The sequence below is a fragment of the Triticum aestivum genome, chromosome 6B (genome assembly GCF_018294505.1).
Source record: "Triticum aestivum cultivar Chinese Spring chromosome 6B, IWGSC CS RefSeq v2.1, whole genome shotgun sequence".
Classification (NCBI taxonomy): Eukaryota; Viridiplantae; Streptophyta; class Magnoliopsida; order Poales; family Poaceae; genus Triticum; species Triticum aestivum.
Window position 1 is genome coordinate 441,904,060 of NC_057810.1, and position 21,776 is coordinate 441,925,835.

Below are 21,776 nucleotides of genomic sequence, written 5' to 3' on the forward strand. Positions count from 1 at the left end.
TTGCACCAAAGAGGAATACCAGGAGTATTCCAGCTGCTGAGAAGAACAAGGCCCCAGTGCCTAATGTTGCTGATGAGGAAGATGAAGAAGGACAGGTTCTGAGGAAGCTCAAGCCCAAGATACCAGACCATAATGATGCCCATCCTATGGCTGAGGACATGAACATCAGAAGAGACTCAGGATTGAGGCTATGGTGGATGACAGATCCATATGCCACAAGGAGAAGAATTGTTGTTGATTATAGGTTCCATACAAAGGAACAGCAGGACTTTTATGAGACAATCTTGTTGGACAAGAAGCCCATAGTGTGTGATATGAGGTGGGTCGACTGGACCTATATTAAGGAAAATGAAGAGCACTATCCTGGAGTGCAAGATAGTTTTGTTGCTTGTGGAGTTGCAGATTATGTTGGGCAAAAGCTCACCAACTGGAATGATGAACTTATCATGCAATTCTACTCCACGGCATACTTCTATCCAGATGGGAGGATAGTTTGGATGTCTGAAGGTACAAGGTACCAGTCCACTGTTGAGGAATGGGCAAGACTGATCAATGCCCCAAAGGAAAATGATGATGACCTGGATGTATATGCCAAGAAGAAGATGGACCACAATTCCATGGCACACATGTACAAGGAGATCCCAGACAAATATGTTGAGACACATAAGTTTGGGTCAGTCCACTTCCTTCTGTCAGGGCTGCCCACAATTAACTGCATCCTAAGGCACACTCTGTTGCCTAAGTCTAGTGATCACAAGATGATTAGAGGGCATGCAATCAACATGTTGCATTTGTTTGATGTGCCACAGAAAGGTCATGAGCCTTATGGTTGAAACCATTAATAGGATTGTAGCAGATCAGAAGAGGAGTTGTGGATATGCCCCTCAGATTCAGGAGTTGATAAACTCAAAGATGGGAACAGGCAAATATCTATTGGATAAGGAACATTTTCCACTTTATCCAGACTTTGAGGACAATGAGGTTGTCATGAATGAGAATGATCCATCATCTCTACATGCTCAAGAGAAGAAGGAGAAGGCAAGGAAGGAGAAGGCTGCCAAGATGCCAACTCAAGAGGAGGCATCTGAGTATTTCTTGAAGAACAAGCAGGAGCAGCTTGGTTACTTAATAGCATCAACACTGAGGATTGAGAAGGGATTGGCCACCCTCACTCAAAATTAGGAGAGCTTGGAAAGAATCATGGAACTCAAATTTCATGATCTTGATGTCAAAGTAACTGAGATTCAGTCTGTTATGGAGCAACTTCAGGATGACATGCAGGAGAGGCAGGGCAAGACTACCACTAATGTTTTTGCCAGAGTTCCTAGAGCCCAGATGTCAGTTGCAGTGCCTGTGACAGACACTAGAGCAACATCATCTGCACCAGCTACATCTCCTACAGCTCCAGTGCAACCAGCTCCAGCATCAACTCCAGCACCCTCTACTTCAACTGAAGCCTTCGTTCTTGGAGTTATCCGGACACCACCACCTGAAGATCAAGCCTGAGAGTCGATCTAGCACTATGCATTTTCTATTAACTTTTTGGTAACTTGTTGCCAAAGGGGGAGAAAAATGTATAGATCATAGGCTTCGAGAGAGAGAGTGTGTTGCTTTTGTTCTCTCTTGATTTGGTGGTTAAACTTGTTTGCTTTTGATTGCTTGAGATACTATGCTATTCTTGTGAGACATTGATGATCATGTGTTTGATCATAAGCTACACTTATGCATGTTTGATGATATTATCTTATCTATCCTATGTGATCATTCACTTTGCTTGGTGATGAGTGCATGTATTCAATCTTTATCATTTTGAGCGCTCCACCAAGATGTATGTGACATGGAAGAGTAACCCATGAGCCAAATTCCATGTGCATTTGCAGTCCAAAGCAAATCTTAAACTATGCACAAATTTAGAGGGAGCTCTTGCTTATCACATACTTCTCAAAGCGACGATGTTTTTAATCTTATTATCATTTGTCGAAGCTTTGCTCTATATGTTGTAATCAATTACCAAAAAGGGGGAGATAGAAAGTACAACTATCCCTAGGTGGTTTTGGTAATTCATAACAACATATAGCTCATTGAGCTAACGCTATTCCAAGACTATTATTTCAGGAAAGCTCAATGAATGGCATGGCATGGATCATGAAAGTGGATCCCTCAAAATACTAAGGACAAAGGATTGGCTCAAGCTCAAAAGCTCAAGACTCTTCATTTTATATTTTAGTGATCCAAGATCACATTGAGTCTATAGGAAAAGCCAATACTATCAAGGAGGGATGAGGTGTTTCTTAATGAGCCTTTTGCTTCATGTGCTTAGTGATATGCTCCAAAACCCTCAGCTACTTTCTCACATCCACAAATGACCTAAACCTAAAGCCAAATCGGTCACACCGATTCTTCCTATCCGGCGCCACCGATTTCAAAAGTCATAGCCACTGCCACAAACCCTAAGCAAATCGGTCTTACCGATAGGGATCTCGGTCTCACCGAGATGGGATTGTAATCTCTCTGTTTCCCTTCGTAACATTTCGGTCTAACCGAAGTGAGCGATCGGTCCCACCGAGATTGCAATGTAAACTCTCTGTTTCCCTTTTGTAACATTTCGGTCTCACCGAAAAGAGCAAATCGGTCCCACCGAGTTTACCTGACCAACTCTCTGGAAAGCTTATTACCAAAATCGGTCTCACCGAGTTTGTGTAATCGGTCTTACCGAGATTACGTTATGCCCTAACCCTAACCGAATCGGTCTCACCGAGTTGCATGTCAGTCCCACCGAAAATCACTAATGTCACTAGGTTTACTAAATCGGTCCGACCGAGTCTGTTGAATCGGTCCCACCGAGTTTGGTAAATTGTGTGTAACGGTTAGATTTTGTGTGGAGGCTATATATACCCCTCCACCTCCTCTTCATTCGTGGAGAGAGCCATCAGACTAAACCTACACTTCCAACTTACCATTTCTGAGAGAGAACCACCTACTCATGTGTTGAGGCCAAGATATTCCATTCCTACCATATGAATCTTGATCTCTAGCCTTCCCCAAGTTACTTTCCACTCAAATCTTCTTTCCACCAGATCCAAAACCTATGAGAGAGAGTTGAGTGTTGGGGAGACTATCATTTGAAGCACAAGAGCAAGGAGTTCATCATCAACGCACCATTTGTTACTTCTTGGAGAGTGGTGTCTCCTAGATTGGCTAGGTGTCACTTGGGAGCCTCCGACAAGATTGTGGAGTTGAACCAAGGAGTTTGTAAGGGCAAGGAGATCGCCTACTTCGTGAAGATCTACCGCTAGTGAGGCAAGTCCTTCATGGGCGACGGCCATGGTGGGATAGACAAGGTTGCTTCTTCATGGACCCTTCGTGGGTGGAGCCCTCCGTGGACTCACGCAGATGTTACCCTTCGTGGGTTGAAGTCTCCATCAACGTGGATGTACGATAGCAAAAACATCCGCGTCTCCAATTGCGTTTGAATCCTCCAAACCCTTCCCTTTACTTTCTTGCAAGTTGCATGCTTTAATTTCCGCTGCTCATATACTATTTGCATGCTTGCTTGAATTGTGTGATGATTTCTTGACTTGTCCTAAGATAGCTAAAATCTGCCAAACTCTAAAATTGGGAAAAGGTTGAGTTTTTAATTGGTCAAGTAGTCTAATCACCCCCCCCCCCCTCTAGACATACTTCAAGGTCCTACACATTTATAATTTCTTGATATAAAGTAAAAGGAATTGCACTCACACTAGCACCAACATCACATAAGCCATCATAACAATGATCTCCTATTTTAACAGAAACAACAGGCATGCCAACAACGGGTCTATGTTTATCTTTAATATCAGGTTTAGCAATTTTAGCAGCTTCATCATAGAAATAAATAACATGCCCATCAATATTATCAACCAAGAGATCTTTAACCATAGCAATAATAGGTTCAACTTTAATTTGTTCAGGGGGTGTAGGTATTCTAGTATTACTCTTGCAAACCACAGCTGAAGCTTTAGCATGATCCTTTATTCTAACAGGAAAGGGCGGTTTCTCAATATAAGTAGTAGGAACAATAGGATCAACATTATAAGTAATAGTTTCTTCTTCAACTCTAATAGGTTGTACAACTTTCACTTCAATGGGAGGATGATATTTAAACCACTTCACCTTAGGGAGATCAACATGAGTAGCAAAATATTCACAGAAAGAAGCTACTATCTCAGAGTCAAGACCATATTTAGTGCTAAATTCATGAAAAGCATCGGTATCCATAAAGAGTTTAACACAATCAAACTTAAGGTTTATGTCGGATATCGGGTTCCGGCAAAACCCTTCAGGTTTGAACACTGGGGTGCGCACGAAGGTTTCCCCCTACCGAAACACGCCCTCAGCCTCGCCGCGATCTCTAAGCTAGCACGATGAACTCACAATACAAGAGACACAAGATTTATACAGGTTTGGGCCACCGTTGTGGTGTAATACCCTACTCCTATGTGTGGTGGTGGATTGCCTCTTGGGCTGATGATGAACAGTACAAGGGAAGAACAGCCTCCTGAGGAGAGGTGTTCTTGTGCTTGGTGCGGTGTTCTACTTCTTCTTGTTTTGGTCCCCTTCTACTGTGGTGGCTAGCCCTATTTGTAGAGGCCCTAGTCCTCTCCCCAAATATTGAGCGGGAAGGGATCCAATAACGGCCGTTTCGAAAGGGGATAGCTAGTACAAGCTATCCTGACTAAAGGTGGTCTCTGCCTGCCAAAGGGGCTGATGGTGACGCCGTCTTGGGCTCCACGATGTCCTCCGTCCTACCATCCTGCTGGTCTTGGTCTTGTTGCACCAATATGGAAACCTTTGCCTGATGCCTCAGTACTCTGCGCCTGCGCTTTCCCCCTTAGCACCAAAGGGGAAACGAGGACACTGCGCGGGCTGGCACCCGCCTGGGCTTGGTTGTCATGGCTTGCATCACAGGAACCTTGCGAGGTACCCCTTGCCTTGATCTGTCCGCCTCCCTTGCGAGCCTGCATGGTGAGGCTGCTCCTGAGGAGGCCTTGTGTCATCCGCCCCGCGAGGCTTGGCCCCTCGCGAGGGTCTTGAGTATTGGTTGACAAAGACGGGTCGTACTGGGCCACTGGTGGAGCCACGCCACAGGCCGCAGGCAAGCAAGTCTGGGGACCCCTGTTCCCAGAACGCCGACAGTAGCCCCCGGGCCCAAGGCGTGCTCGGACTTGGCTTAGCGGCGAAGCCAAAGGGCAAGTGCGGAGCACCGTGGGCCCCAACAGCCTGCGGCCTTGGTCGACGCGTGGCGACTGATTGGACGTGGGCATCTCAGCTTCCCCATGCTGCCCCAATATCCGCCTGGCTAGGCGGCCACGACACCCTACACAGTTATTTCCTCCTCGCAGGCGGAGTGCTTCCTTTTCTCCCTTCTTCCTCGAGCCCCTGCTTCCACTCCCAATCCGACTTGAACTCTGCCCCCTCCATTGCCATGGTGCCGACTAGCACGGAGAAGGGGAAGAAGCCTCTGTCCTTAGCCAACCCGCCCCTGACAATCGAGCCCACCGTCAGCCGGTCGCGGGTGCTCAACCTGGAGGCCATGGGCAAGGTCTGCCCTGCGCTTGCCTCTAGCTTCAACGAGTGGGGAGGGACGGTGGCTTGGCCTGCGTCCTGGGCCTCCATTGATAGGACAGCCACTAAGGTTCGGTTCTTCGTCGATGCCCTGTGGTCTGGCCTGGTTCCCCCTTTCTCCGCCTTCTTCAACGCAATGCTTTCCCATTACCAGATTCACATGCTGCATCTTGATCCCCAATCCATTACCCTCCTCGTCGTCTTCGCCTTTGTTTGCGAGGCCATGGTGGGCATTGCTCCTTCCATCGCCCTCTTGCGCCATTTCTTCTCGCTGCATCTGACCGACCCCTTGCAGTGCTCGGGGTGCCTGAGCTTCCAGGCTGTGGCAGAGACGGCCTCCTCAGGGATTGATTTTGATCTCCCGCCATCCACGAGCGGGTTCCGGACGCGGTGGGTGTACGTGGATGTCAGAGTGCTCAGCCCCCTCTCTCGCCTCCGACGTCGCCCGCCATCCCCAACTCCGGCTGGGGCCACATGAGGCTCGCGAGCCCTCACCTTTCCTTCGTTTGGCTCCGGTTGAAGAGGTTGAGGGACCTTGGCATGACTGCACCCCAGGTGGTGAAGGAGTTCCTCAAGCGTTGCATTGCCCCTCTCCAACACCATTCCCGGCCGATGTAAGCCCTGACCGGTGACCAGGATCACATGAGGATTCAGGAGTCGGGGCTCTCACCCGAAGCGCAGAGGATGGTGCTTGAAGCCTTGACTGGCAACCCGTTGCCAGGCGATATGCCACAAGAGGGTTGCCTCTTGTATCTATGCTCGAACAGGGTTGAGTTTGCGGGATAGATGCCTTCCTTCGACGAATGGGGGCTGCGCCCAGTTGGCCTTGCGGGGCCTCGCGAGAACCCTGTCATCGTGGCTCCCCTCCTTATCGCCAGCACCGAGCTTGCCCCAAGAGTAGGTGCAGGGAGGCAAGCATCGCTTGAGGCCGGAGGCGCGGATGTCAAGGTGCCGATGCCGCTTGGGGTTCCCGAGGCGTCATCCTCCAGAACTCGTGAGGCTCTCCCTGAGGCGGTTGTTGAGGGGGAGATGTAGCCGGTGGCTCCCGAGGCCGGAGCTCCTGAGGCCTCGGCAAGCCAGCATGAGGCGGAGCCTGATTGCTCTTCCTAGCTCGGCACTCCTGAGGTCGACCACTTGGGTGCTTCTCCAGCCGCGTCTCGCGCTGCCCCCCACATCCAACGCCTAGGTCGGTTCCGCGTGGACTTTGCCGTGCTCCGCAAGAGGAAGGAGTCTTCGAGCTGCAGTGGTGGCACCATTCGGCCGTTGAAACATAGAAAGTACATTGCCATAGACGAGTAAGTACCTTATCCTTGTAACTCCCCAATCATTACTTCCCTTCCTGATTGGGGCTCTTTAGGGTCCCTCCTGCCAAGCCTGCGGAGTCTCCCGAGAAGTAGCTCCCTTTGGCCTTGCCTTCGTTGCTAGCCTTGAGCGCCCCAAGCGTGCATGCCGACCCTGACACGGGGTCAGTCGGAGAAGCAAGCCTGCCAGCAAGGTGCCTTGAGCCCGTGCCCTTGCCGTCTTTCCTTCGCAACCTTGCCTCGATCGCGGCCAGCCTACCCAGAGTTCCTCCTCTGGTCGTGGACGGCAAATGGTTAGCGTCAATCCTAGGCTCCTCTTCAAGTGGCGAGCCTGCGCCAGTCCGGGTCCCTTCCGGGGCCTGGCCAGCGACCATGGGGGCTCCAGCCCCCAGCCCCCTACCGAGAGGGGGCGAACCGCCTCGGATCCCACCGACGGCGCCAGTGATGGGAGACAACATCAGCAACATGCTCAAGCTTGTGCGTGAATGCAACATCGTCTGCCACGAGTTCTTCCAAAGGCGATGGACGTGATGGGCCAGCTTGGTGGAGAGCTTGCGGAAGTAGACGCGCGCCTTGAAGCTGAGGGCCTACGGCTGACCGAGGAGTGACATAAGCTGAGGGTGGCCATCAACTTCGTGCGCCACCAGCGCGAGCTTGACAATGCGAAGGCCGAGGCGTCCCTTGCGGCCTCATGAGAGGCCTGCTTCCGAGCATTGAAGGAGGCCCGAGAAGCAGATCGTCGTCGCGAGATTGCGGAGAAGCGCACATGGGAGCTCCAAGCCTGGAGCGCCTCCCTAGAGCAGCAAGTGGAGTTGCACCAATCCACCCTTGCGTCCCTGAGGGGGATGCCTGTCGAGGAGGAGGAGCTCCGGAAGCGCGAGGAAGCACTGACGCTGGAGGCTGCCGAGGAGCGGTTGGAGACGAGGGAGCGCGAGGTCGCTCAAGCAGAGGACGCCATCGACGCACGCGAGGCCCAAGTCCAGGAAGAGGTCGACCCCGCATGTCCAAGGCTCGCACAGATCTTGTGAGCAGGTATGACCTAAAGTTGAAGCTAGTTGAAGCTGAGGTTGCGGGTGATACGTTCATTTTGCATCATGCTTTTATATCAATATTTATTGCATTATGGGTTGTTATTACACGTTATGTCACAATACTTATGGCTATTCTCTCTTATTTTACAGGTTTATCATGAAGAGGGAGAATGCCGGCAGCAGGAATTCTGGCTGGAAAAGGAGCAAATATTGGAAACCTATTCTGCACAGCTCCAAAAATCCTGAAACTCCACAGAAGTCACTTTTGGAATTAATAAGAATTATTGAGCGAAGGAAATACCAGAGGGGGCCCACACCCTGGCCAGGAGGGTGGGGGCGCGCCCCCTTGTCTCCTGGGCCCCCGGTGGCCCTCCGGTGCCCATCTTCTATTATATGAAGGCTTTTACCCTGGAAAAAATTAGAAGCAAGCTTACGGGACGAAACTCCGCCGCCACGAGGCGGAACCTTGGCGGAACCAATCTAGGGCTTCGGCGGAGCTGTTCTGCCGGGGGAACTTCCCTCCGGGAGGGGGAAATCATCACCATCGTCATCACCAATGATCCTCTCATTGGGAGGGGGTCAATCTCCATCAACATCTTCACCAGCACAATCTCCTCTCAGAACCCTAGTTCAGCTCTTGTATCCAATCTTGTATCCAAACCACAAATTGGTACCTGTGGGTTGCAAGTAGTGTTGATTACTCCTTGTAGTTGATGCTAATTGGTTTACTTGGTGGAAGATCATATGTTCAGATCCTTAATGCATATTAATACTCCTCTGATCATGAACATGAATATGCTTTGTGAGTAGTTACGTTTGTTCCTGAGGACTTGGTTGAATTCTTGCTATTAGTAGTCATGTGAATTTGGTACTCGTTCGATATTTTGATGAGATGTATGTTGTCTTTTCCTCTAGTGGTGTTATGTGAACGTCGACTACATGACACTTCACCATTATTTGGGCCTAGAGGAAGGCATTGGGAAGTAATAAGTAGATGGTTGGTTGCTAGAGTGACAGAAGCTTAAACCCTAGTTTATGCGTTGCTTCGTAAGGGGCTGATTGGATCCACTAGTTTCATGCTATGGTGAGGTTTACATTAGTACTTCTTTTGTAGTTGCGGATGCTTGCAATAGGGGTTAATCATAAGTGGGATGCTTGTCAAAGAAAGGGTAGTAGCCAAGCACCGGTCCGCCCACATATCAAATTATCAAAGTACCGAACACGAATCATATGAGTGTGATGAAAACTAGCTTGACGATAATTCCCATGTGTCCTCGGGAGCGCTTTTCTTATTATAAGAAATTTTCCAGGCTTGTCCTTTCCTACAAAAAGGATTGGTCCACCTTGCTGCACCTTATTTACTTTCATTGCTTGTTACTCGTTACAAATTATCTTATCACAAAACTATCTGTTACCTACAATTTCAGTGCTTGCAGAGAATACCTTACTGAAAACCGCTTGTCATTTCCTTCTGCTCCTTGTTGGGTTCGACACTCTTACTTATCGACAGGACTACGATAGATCCCCTACACTTGTGGGTCATCAAGACTCTTTTCTGGCACCGTTGCCGGGGAGTGAAGCGCCTTTGGTGAGTGGAACTTGGTAAGGAAACATTTATATAGTGTGCTGAAATTTTCTGTCACTTGTTACTATGGAAAATAATCCTTTGAGGGGCTTGTTCGGGGTATCTTCACACCGACCAGTAGAGCAAAGAGTTGTTCCTCAACCTACTGAACCTATTGAAATGTTTACTTTGAAATTCCTTCGGGTCTGATAGAGAAACTGCTAGCTAATTCCTTTGCAGGAGATGGAACATTGCATCCCGATTTACGCCTTATCTTTGTGGATGAAGTTTGTGGATTATTAAAGCTTGCAGGTATTCCTGATGATGTTGTTAATAGGAAGGTCTTCCCTTTATCTTTGAAGGGAGATGCATTGACATGGTATAGGCTATGTGATGATACAGGATCTTGGAACTATAAATGATTGAAGTTGCAATTTCACCAGAAGTTCTATCCTATGCATCTTGTTCATCGTGATCGTAATTACATATATAATTTCTGGCCTCGCGAGGGAGAAAGTATCACTCAAGCTTGGGGGAGGGTTAAGTCAATGTTATATTCATGCCCCAATCATGAGCTCTCAAGAGAAATGATTATTCAAAAAATTTATGCTCGGCTTTCTCTCAATGGTCGCACCATGCTTGATACTTCATGCGTTGGTTCTTATATGCTGAAGACTATTGAATTCAAGTGGGATTTATTGGAAAGAATTAAACGCAACTCTGAAGATTGGGGTTCCGACGATGGTAAGGAGTCAGGTATGACACCTAAGTTTGATTGTGTTAAATCTTTTATGGATACCGATGCTTTTCGTGGATTTAACGCTAAATATGGACTTGACTCTGAGATAGTAGCTTCTTTTTGTGAATCTTTTCCTGCTCACGTTGATCTCCCTAAGGAGAAGTGGTTTAAATATAATCCTCCCACTGAAGTAAAAGTAGTTGCACCTATTTTAGTTGAAGAAAAGACTATCACTTATAATGATCCTATTGTTCCTACTACTTATGTTGAGAAACCACCTTTTCCTGTTAGAATAAAGGATCATGCTAAAGCTTCAACTGTGGTTCGTAAGAGTAATACTAGAACATATACACCTCCTAAGAAAATTAAAGTTGAACCTAGTATTGCTATGGTTAAAGATCTCTTGGATGATAATATAGATGGGCATGTTATTTACTTCTGTGGTGAAACTGCTAATATTGCTAGACCAGATGCTAAGATACATAGACCTGTTGTAGGCATGCCTGTTATTTCTATCCAAATAGGAGATCATTGTTACCATCGCTTATGTGATATGGGTGCTAGTGCCAGTGCAATACCTTTTTCCTTATATGAAGAAATTATGCATGATATTGCACCCGCTGAGTTAGAAGATATTGATGTTACAGTTAAGCTTGCCAATAGGATACTATTAAGCCATTTGGGAAAGTTAAATATCCTGCTGATTTTCTTGTTCTTGGTTCCTCACAAGATAGCTTTTGTCCCATTATATTTGGTAGACCCTTCTTGAATACTGTCAATGCTAAGATTGATTGCAAAAAGGATGTTGTTACAATTGGCTTGGGGGATATGAAACATGAGTTTAATTTTACTAAATTTCGTAGGCAACCCCATGATAAAGAACTGCCTAGTAAGGATGAAATTATTGGTCTTGCTTCTACTGTCGTGCCTCCTACTGATCCATTAGAAAAATATTTGCTAGACCATGAAAATGATATGTTTATGAATGAAAGAAGGGAAATAGATGAAGTATTCCTTCAACAGGGTCCTATTCTGCACAACTTGCCTGTTGAAATCCTAGGGGATCCCCCTCCACCCAAGGGTGATCCCATGTTTGAGCTCAAACCTTTACCTGATAATCTTAAATATGCTTATCTTGATGAAAAGAAGATATATCCTGTTATTATTAGTGCTAACCTTTCAGTGCAAGAAGAGGAAAGATTATTGAAAACTCTGAAGAAGCACCATGCTGCTATTGGATATACTCTGGATGATCTCAAGGGCATTAGTCCCACTCTATGCCAACACAAAATAAAAGTGGAGAAAGATGTTAAACCAGTTAGAGATCCTCAACGATGGTTAAACCTGAAGATGAAAGAAGTGGTAAGAAAGGAGATACTAAAACTCCTTGAGGCAGGTATAATTTATCCCGTTGCAGATAGTGATTGGGTAAGTCATGTCCATTGTGTTCCTAAAAAGTGAGGTATTACTGTTGTTCCTAATGATAAAGATGAATTGATCCCGCAAAGAATTATTACAGGTTATAGGATGGTAATTGATTTCCGTAAATTAAATAAAGCTACTAAGAAAGATCATTACCCTTTACCTTTTATTGATCAAATGCTAGAAAGACTATCCAAACATACACATTTCTGCTTTCTAGATGGTTATTTTGGTTTCTCTCAAATACCTGTGTCAGCGGAGGAGCAATCAAAAACTACTTTTACTTGCCCTTTCAGTACTTTTGCTTATCGACGTATGCCTTTTGGTTTATGTAATGCACCTGCTACCTTTCAAAGATGCATGATGGCTATATTCTCTAACTTTTGTGAAAAGATTTGTGAGGTATTCATGGATGATTTCTCCATTTGTGGATCCTCTTTTGATGATTGCTTGAGCAACCTTGATCGAGTTTTGCAGAGATGTGAAGACACTAGTATCATCTTGAATTGGGAAAAGTGCCACTTTATGGTTAATGAAGGCATTGTCTTGGGGCATAAGATTTCTGAGGGAGGTATTGAAGTTGATAAAGCTAAAGTTGATGCTATTGAAAAGATGCCATGTCCCAAGGATATAAAAGGTATAAGAAGTTTCCTTGGTCATGCCGGTTTTATAGGAGGTTCATTAAGGACTTTTCTAAAATCTCTAGGCCTCTGACTAATTTATTGCAAAAAGATATTTGATGATGATTGTGTAGAAGCATTTGAAATACTTAAGAAAGCTTTGATCACTGCACCTATTGTTCAGCCACCTGATTGGAATTTACCCTTTGAAATTATGTGTGATGCTAGCGATTATGTTGTAGGTGTTGTTCTAGGGCAAAGAGTTGATAAGAAATTAAATGTTATCCCGTATGCTAGTAAAACTCTTGATACCGCCCAGAGAAATTATGCTACTACTGAAAAATAATTCTTAGCGGTAGTATTTGCATGTGATAAGTTCAGACCTTATATTGTTGATTCTAAAGTAACTATTCACACTGATCATGTTGCTATTAAATATCTTATAGAAAAGAAAGATGCTAAGCCTAGACTTATTAGATGGGTTCTCTTGCTTCAAGAATTTTATTTGCATATTATTGATAGAAAGGGAGATGAGAACCCCGTTGTAGACAACTTGTCTAGGTTAGAGAATGTTCTTGATGACCCACTTCCTATTGATGATAGCTTTCCTGATGAATAATTAGCGTTCATTAATGCTTCTCGTACTGCTCCATGGTATGTTGATTATGCTAATTACATTGTTGCTAAATTTATACCACCTAGTTTCACATACCAGCAAAAGAAAAAGTTATTTTATGATTTAAGACATTACTTCTAGGATGACCCACACCTTTATAAAGAAGGAGTAGATGGTGTTATTAGACGTTGTGTAACCGAGCATGAAAAGGAACAGATCCTACGCAAGTGTCACTCCGAACCATATGGAGGACACCATGCTGGAGATAGAACTGCACATAAGGTATTGCAATCCGGTTTTTATTGGCCTACTCTCTTCAAAGATACTCGTAAGTTTGTCTTGTCTTGTGATGAATGTCAAAGAATTGGTAATATTAGTAGATGTCAAGAAATTCCTATGAACTATTCTCTTGTTATTGAACCATTCGATGTTTGGGGCTTTGATTATATGGGACCTTTTCCTGCCACTAATGGATATACACATATTTTAGTTGATGTTGATTACGTTACTAAGTGGGTAGAAGCTATTCCAACTAGTAGTGCTGATCATAACACATCTATTAAGATGCTTAAAGAAGTTATTTTTCCGAGGTTTGGAGTCCCTAGATATCTTATGACTGATGGTGGTTCACATTTTATTCATGGTGCTTTTCGTAAAATGCTTGCTAAGTATGATGTTAATCATAGAATTGCATCTCCTTATCACCCACAGTCTAGTGGTCAAGTAGAGTTGAGCAATAGAGAGCTCAAATTAATTTTGCAAAAGACTGTTAATAGATCTAGAAAGAATTGGTCCAAGAAACTTGATGATGCATTATGGGCCTATAGAACTGCATATAAAAATCCTATGGGTATGTCTCCGTATAAGATGGTTTATGGAAAAGCGTGTCACTTACCTCTTGAACTTGAACATCAAGCATATTGGGCTATTAAAGAGCTCAACTATGACTTCAAACTTGCCAGTGAGAAGAGGTTATTTGATATTAGCTCACTTGATGAATGGAGAACCCAAGCATATGAGAATGCCAAGCTGTTCAAAGAAAAAAAATTAAAATATGGCATGACAGAAGAATACAAAAGCGTCAATTTAACATAGGTGATTATGCTTTGCTATTCAACTCTCGTTTAAGATTTTTTTGCAGGAAAACTTCTCTCTAAGTGGGAAGGTCCTTACGTTATCGAGGAGGTCTATCGTTCCGGTGCCATAAAAATCAACAACTTCGAAGGCACAAATCCGAAGGTGGTAAACGGTCAAAGAATTAAACATTATATCTCAGGTAATCCTATCAATGTTGAAACTAATATTATTGAAACCGTAACCCCGGAGGAATACATAAGGGACACTTTCCAGAACGTTTTAGACTCCGAAAAGGAATAGGTATGTGGTACGGTAAGTAAACCGACTCCAAAACAATTCTAATGGCAATTTTTCTCCGTTTTGGAATATTTAAGAATTTTGGAAAGCAATAAGTAATCCGGGAAGGACACGAGGCCTCCATGAGGGTGGAGGGTGCGCCCACCCTTACTGGGTGCACCCCCTGTCTCGTGGGCACCTCATGTGCCTCCTGGACTCTGTTTTCTTGCATGTTACTTCTCTTGGTCAGTAAAAAATCATTATATAATCTCCCCAAGGTTTTGACCACCGTATCACGCAAAAATCTTCTATTTTCGTTTCGAGTTGTTTCTGTCGCAGGTTAGAGCAATATGTCGTCCCAGGATTCGGAGGGAGAAAGCTATGTGGCTGATTTCCATGCAGACCCTAAGGTCTACGAGGACTTGGAACATGGTGGCTGGACCACTGAGGAAGAGGAAGACTATGAGCCTAAGGGAAAGGAGGATACGAGCTCAAACGAAGATGAAGCCCCATTACCTCAACCTGGGGACATGCATGTGGAGTTTAAAAAGTCAAGCCTCCCTGATAGAGCAAAGAAGCCAAAGATTGAGTTTATCCCTTTTCGTCTCTTGCAGGAAAACAAATAGGAACTATGCAGAAGGATATTAAGTCTTGAGCAGGAGATTGATGATCTAAAAGAGCAAAATGTTGTCCTCAAGCGTAAATTGAGGAACAAGCCTACATCATAAACAACTCCTTCATCACCTCCGAGGACATAATCACATGGGCATGGGCACTCCCCTTGGCAACTGCCAAGCTTGGGGGAGGTGCCCCGATATCGTATCACCATAACACTCCTATCTTTACCGTTTTTCTTAGTTCGATCATTTTAGTAATATCTTGATCTAGTAGATTGAAGTTTTGGTATGAAGTAGTTTTGAGTTTTGCTTTGTGATCCCTCTATGTAATCGAGTCCGTGAGCTATATAATAAAGATTAGTGTTGAGTCAAGGGCTTTGCTATCTTGCTATGATCTTGTGAAATTAGAAAGAATAAAAAGAAATAAAAGAGTTCATATTGATCTTATGAATAGTAATGATTTCACATATAAAGAGTATGAGGCTTAAAAGTTGTTGGGAGTTGACAAACATAGTTTTGGTCATCGTTGCAATTAATAGGAAGTAATAAAGAGAGATAGAGGTTTTCACATATAAATATACTATCTTGGACATCTTTTATGATTGTGAGCACTCATTAAAGTATGACATGCTAAAGAGTTGATGTTGGACAAGGAAGACAACGTAATGGTTTATGTTTCCTCACATCTTAGTTAAAGTATATTGTCATGGATCATTCAAACATATTGAGCTTGCCTTTCCCCCTCATGCTAGCCAAATTCCTTGCACCAAGTAGAGATACTACTTGTGCTTCCAAATATCCTTAAACCTAGTTTTGCCATGAGAGTCCACCATACCTAACTATGGATTGAGTAAGATCCTTCAAGTAAGTTGTCATGTTGCAAGCAATAAAAATTGCTCTCTAAATATGTATGACTTATTAGTGTGGAGAAAATAAGCTTTATACGATCGTGTGATATGGAAGTAATAAAAGCGACGGACTGCATAATAAAGGTTCATATCACAAGTGGCAATATAAAGTGACATTCTTTTGCATTAAGATTTTGTTCATCCAACCCTAAAAGCACATGACAACCTCTGCTTCCCTCTGCGAAGGGCCTATCTTTTACTTTATGTCTTTTACATTGTGCAAGAGTCAAGGTAATCTTTCACCTCTCTCTTTTTCATTTTATCCTTTTGCAAGCACCTCGTGTTGGAAAGATCCTGATATATATATCCAATTGGATGTAAGTTAGCATGAGCTATTATTGTTGACATCACCCAAAGGTGAATACGTTGGGAGGAGAAATTATAAGCCCCTATCTTTCTCAGTGTCCGATTAAAACTCCATAACCATAAGTATTGCGTGAGTGTTAGCAATTGTAGAAGACTATATGATAGTTGAGTATGTGGACTTGCTGAAAAGCTCTGTTCTTGACTCTTTCTGATGTTATGATAAATTGCAATTGCTTCAATGATTGAGATTATAGTTTGCTAGTTCTCAATGAAGTTTATGATCCATACTTGACATTGTGAACAGATTGTTACTTGAGCATAAGGAATCATATGACAAAATCTATATATGTTGTTGTTATAAGAATGATCATGATGCCCTCATGTCCGTATTTTATTTTTATCGACACCTCTATATCTAAACATGTGGACATATTTTTCGATATCGGCTTCCGCTTGAGGACAAGCGAGGTCTAAGCTTGGGGGAGTTGATACATCCATTTTGCATCATGCTTTTATATCAATATTTATTGCATTATGGGTTGTTATTACACGTTATGTCACAATACTTATGGCTATTCTCTCTTATTGTACAAGGTTTATCATGAAGAGGAGAATGCCGGCAGCTGGAATTCTGGCTGGAAAAGGAGCAAATATTGGAAACCTATTCTGCACAGCTCCAAAAATCCTGAAACTCCACGGAAGACACTTTTGGAATTAATAAGAATTATTGAGCGAAGAAAATATGAGAGGGGGCCCACACCCTGGCTAGGAGGGTGGGGGCGCGACCCCCTCTTATTGGGCGCGCCCCCTGTCTCCTGGGCCCCCTGGTGGCCCTCCGGTGTCCATCTTCTGCTATATGAAGGCTTTTACCCTGGAAAAAAATCATAAGCAAGCTTACGGGACGAAACTCCGCCGTCACGAGGCGGAACCAATCTAGGGCTCCGGCAGAGCTATTCTACCGGGGGAACTTCCCTCCGGGAGGGGGAAATCATCACCATCGTCATCACCAACGATCCTCTCATCGAGAGGGGGTCAATCTCCATCTACATCTTCACCAGCACCATCTCCTCTCAAAACCCTAGTTCATCTCTTGTATCCAATCTTGTATCAAAACCACAAATTGGTACCTGTGGGTTGTTAGTAGTGTTGATTACTCCTTGTAGTTGATGCTAATTGGTTTACTTGGTGGACGATCATATGTTCAAATCCTTAATGCATATTAATACTCCTCTGATCATGAACATGAATATGCTTTGTGAGTAGTTACGTTTGTTCCTGAGGACATGGGTGAATTCTTGCTATTAGTAGTCATGTGAATTTGGTATTCGTTTGATATTTTGATGAGATGTATGTTGTCTTTTCCTCTAGTGGTGTTATGTGAACATCGACTACATGAAACTTCACCATTATTTGGGCCTAGAGGAAGGAATTGGGAAGTAATAAGTAGATGATGGGTTGCTAGAGTGACAGAAGCTGAAACCCTAGTTTATGCTTTGCTTCCTAAGGGGCTGATTCGGATCCACTAGTTTCTTGCTATGGTTAGGTTTAGCTTAATACTTCTTTTGTAGTTGCGGATGCTTGCAATAGGGGTTAATCATAAGTGGGATGCTTGTCCAAGAAAGGGCAGTACCCAAGCACCGGTCCACCCACATATCAAATTATCAAAGTACCGAACGCGAATCATATGGGCGTGATGAAAACTAGCTTGATGATAATTCTCCGGGCCGCACTAGACTTGCCAAGAAAATGGGCTTTAAGAAATAATATATGGGCTGTAATTAAAAAATTGGCTGTAAATATAAAAAATGCACCGAACAGGTACATTTTTTATTCTTCTCAAAAAAGGTAATTTTTTTAATTTCATTACTTGTTGCGTGCACAAAATTTCGTTGGGTTTTTACCTAATACAAATTTATTTTGAAATTTTATTTAATATGACTCTAAATTTCGGGTTAAAAAATCTTTCGGATCCCATCAAAATGTTGGAAATTTTGTTGATTTTTTTGAGCGGTTGGCTGAAATTATTAACAAAGTCCTGGATAGAAAATGGGTTGTGATTTTAACAAACAGTAAATGGGCTGAGTAAATTCCATTACAATTAAAAATACAAATCACAAATGGGCTATATGTTCTCTGCCACATATGTGATGGTCACTTGTGGGCCTACTAAGTTGACGCATACGTAAGGCTTTGTCAACTTATAGTCAACACACATCCCTCAAAAAAAACTTATAGTCAACACACGATTCTATATTCTATTAGCGGTGGTCGTTGGATGTTCATCTAACGATTGTGGTGCTTCTTCAATCTCGGAGATTCATGCTTCAGCCGCCCAAATCACCGCCGGTGGTACTGCCTGCTACCACCTATCGTGGCCGGTCGTCCTGCTTCTTCAACCTTTGTTCTTGCTCTTGTCTCCTGTGGGCAGCAGTGCTGCCGCGCACCCAAACTAGTCAAGTTTCCCACTCCTCTCCATATGTGACTCCACTGCCGCGTCTTCCCCATCTTCGGGTCATTCCAGTCTGGGGCCTCGGCGTCGTCCACCGGCCTTGGTGCGCTCGGCATGGTGTGGTCAACGTGGTCAACAAACGAGAGTCGTCAGAAGATGATTGTACGTGAGAGGCTGACAATGGGGACACACCACGCCCATGGACGCATGCATGCAACTGCATCCTTTTTACCGTGAAAAATAATGTTTCTCAGCCTAATAGCTGGGACCCACCAGCTACATCTTCGCACACAAGGAAGTGTGTCCTTATTACGGGCAAAAAAAATGATTCCCCCTTGATAGCTGGGACCCAGCAGCTATATCTTTGCACGCAAGGAAGTGCATCCTTATCCTCCCTGACAGCTGGGACCCACCCGGTCGAAGCGTACGTAGCGTTGTCGGTCTTGTCGCGAAGGTGTACGTACATACTGGTCGATCGGTCGCTCTGCAATGATGAACCGTGGCCGAGTAAGTAGCGGCACATGTCATAGTAGAGCCTCCCGCGTAGCAGTTCAGGTTGTCCCATCTAAACCATATACACGTACATACAGCCACACGCCAAAAAATACGATCACGTACGTACATATGAGCGGGGGCTCAAAATGCATACTCGCGCATACGCATGACCAGAGCTCATGTACATGGAGAGGCAACGGACGACAGCGACATTGTCCTATTCATCTTCGGCTAACCGGCTGGGTTAGAACGGAGGAAATGTTGGAAATATGCCCTAGAGGCAATAATAAATTAGTTATTATTATTATATTTCCTTGTTCATGATAATCGTTTATTATCCATGCTATAATTGTATTGATAGGAAACTCAGATACATGTGTGGATACATAGACAACACCATGTCCCTAGTAAGCCTCTAGTTGACTAGCTTGTTGATCAATAGATGGTTACGGTTTCCTGACCATGGACATTGGATGTCGTTGATAACGGGATCACATCATTAGGAGAATGATGTGATGGACAAGACCCAATCCTAAACCTAGCACAAAGATCGTGTAGTTCGTATGCTAAAGCTTTTCTAATGTCAAGTATCATTTCCTTAGACCATGAGATTGTGCAACTCCCGGATACCGTTTGAATGCTTTGGGTGTACCAAACGTCACAACGTAACTGGGTGGCTATAAAGGTACACTACGGGTATCTCCAAAAGTGTCTATTGGGTTGGCACGAATCGAGACTGGGATTTGTCACTCCGTGTGACGGAGAGGTATCTCTGGGCCCACTCGGTAGGACATCATCATAATGTGCACAATGTGACCAAGGGGTTGATCACGGGATGATGTGTTATGGAACGAGTAAAGAGACTTGCCGGTAACGAGATTGAACAAGGTATCGGGATACCGACGATCGAATCTCGGGCAAGTATTATACCGCTAGTGTCACACCCTAGCTAGTTCATGCATTAAAGTGTTGCATCATGTCTACTTTTTCATCAGAAACTTGAAATGGGGATGTCAGAACCCCCAGCCCCCTCTGAAACCAACTAGGGTTTACTAAAAACTTTTTCAATGAACCTGAAATGCCCTTCTAAAATGTCCATCATTTTTGTCTTGGTTCAGAACCTCTGCCAAAAGTGTTGCACAATTTTCTAGGTCATCTTAGGGTCTTTGAATTAAATGATAAGTATTTGAATTTGGGCATTTTAAATTATATAAAATATTTCAAATGCTCAAATATTCCTAAACTGAAATGTTTCATGTTAGAAATAATCCAACTATGGACCAGAAGCAGTTTGGTGATTTTAGGAGTTGCCTAGGTATTTTTAAAAATTCAACAAAGTTGCAGAAAAATAGAAAAAGGAAAATAACAGAAAGACTTACCTGGCGCCCGCTAACCGGCCCACCTGCCGGCCCAGCCCAGCGCCGCGCCAGCGAGCTGCTTGCCCGGCCAGGCAGGCAGGCAGGTGCTCGACGGCGAGCATCGCATGGGTGCCACGCACCTGCTCGCCGCCTCGCCGCTCCACTCGCCCGGCTAATGCCGTGGATCAACCCCTCTCTCTCCCCCGAACCCCCCAGACGTCCCCTCTCCTCTCCAGCTCCTCCCCCTCGCGCTCCCCAGCCATGGCCGACGCCACCACTGCCGCTCCATCGCCGTAGCCGCGCTCCCCGCCGCCCGTGCGTCGTCTCGTCGTGTCCAGGAGCTCCGCCGCCGTCCACTTCGTCGAGCTACCCGAGCCCCGTGTGCTCGCAAGGCCCGAGTCCACCGTACCGACCTCGCCCGAGTCCGCCGTCGCCGGAGATCCCCTTCAACGCCGTCGCCGCATCAGCTCGTCCCCGACCCCGCCGGTGGCCTCTACGGGTGCTCTATGAGCCTAGCTACCCCTCCTACTCTTCCTCTCTCGCCCCCGAGCCGTGTAGCCACCGCACGAAGATCACCCGCACGCACCGCCGTGGATCTCGTCGCCGACGTGCTCCCGGCCATCCTCCGGCCACCTCACGGTGTCCAACGCACTCACCACGTTGCGTTGGGTCCAACCGTGCACTCCCCGCACCTCACCGCACACCCTAGCCTCGAGTTCGTCCCCAACCGAACACCGGTGGCCGCCTAGGTCGTCGCCGGCGCCAACACCGGCCATCCCGACCCCAACTGACTCCACCAAGAGCCGCGGCTCGTCCTCAGCTCCACCCCGATGCCCTCCGCGACCCATTTGGTGGCCGGAACGGCTAAAACCACTTCCGTCGCCGCGTCGGGCTCGCCGGCGGCTAAACGCCGGTGCAGCCGTGTTGACTTTGACCACGGGTGGGCCCTGGTTGACTCTGTTGAGTCAATGATAGGTGGGGCCCCCTTTTGCTAATTATCCAGATTAGTTTAAACTAAATTAAATTAGCTAATTAGCCACTGACACCCTGGACCCACACGTCAGGTTTGACCTGGACCGGGTCTGTTGACTTGCTGAGGTCAGCATGACCTCATGCTGACGCAGTAAACCTTTTCTGGAATTGAAATAAATCTAAAATGATTTATAAATTCCAGAAAATACCCCAAACTTCTAAAAATCATATAAATTCAACTGTAGCTCAGAATGAAATAATTTATATATGAAAAATGATCAGAAAATATGAAGAATCTGTTTATGCCATGATCATGCATGTTTGAACAAGTTAACCTCACTGAATAGGATGAATCATGATTAGGGTAATTTGAGAAAGAACATTTGGAGTTGGAGTTTAACCTTGTTTGAATTCCACTTCA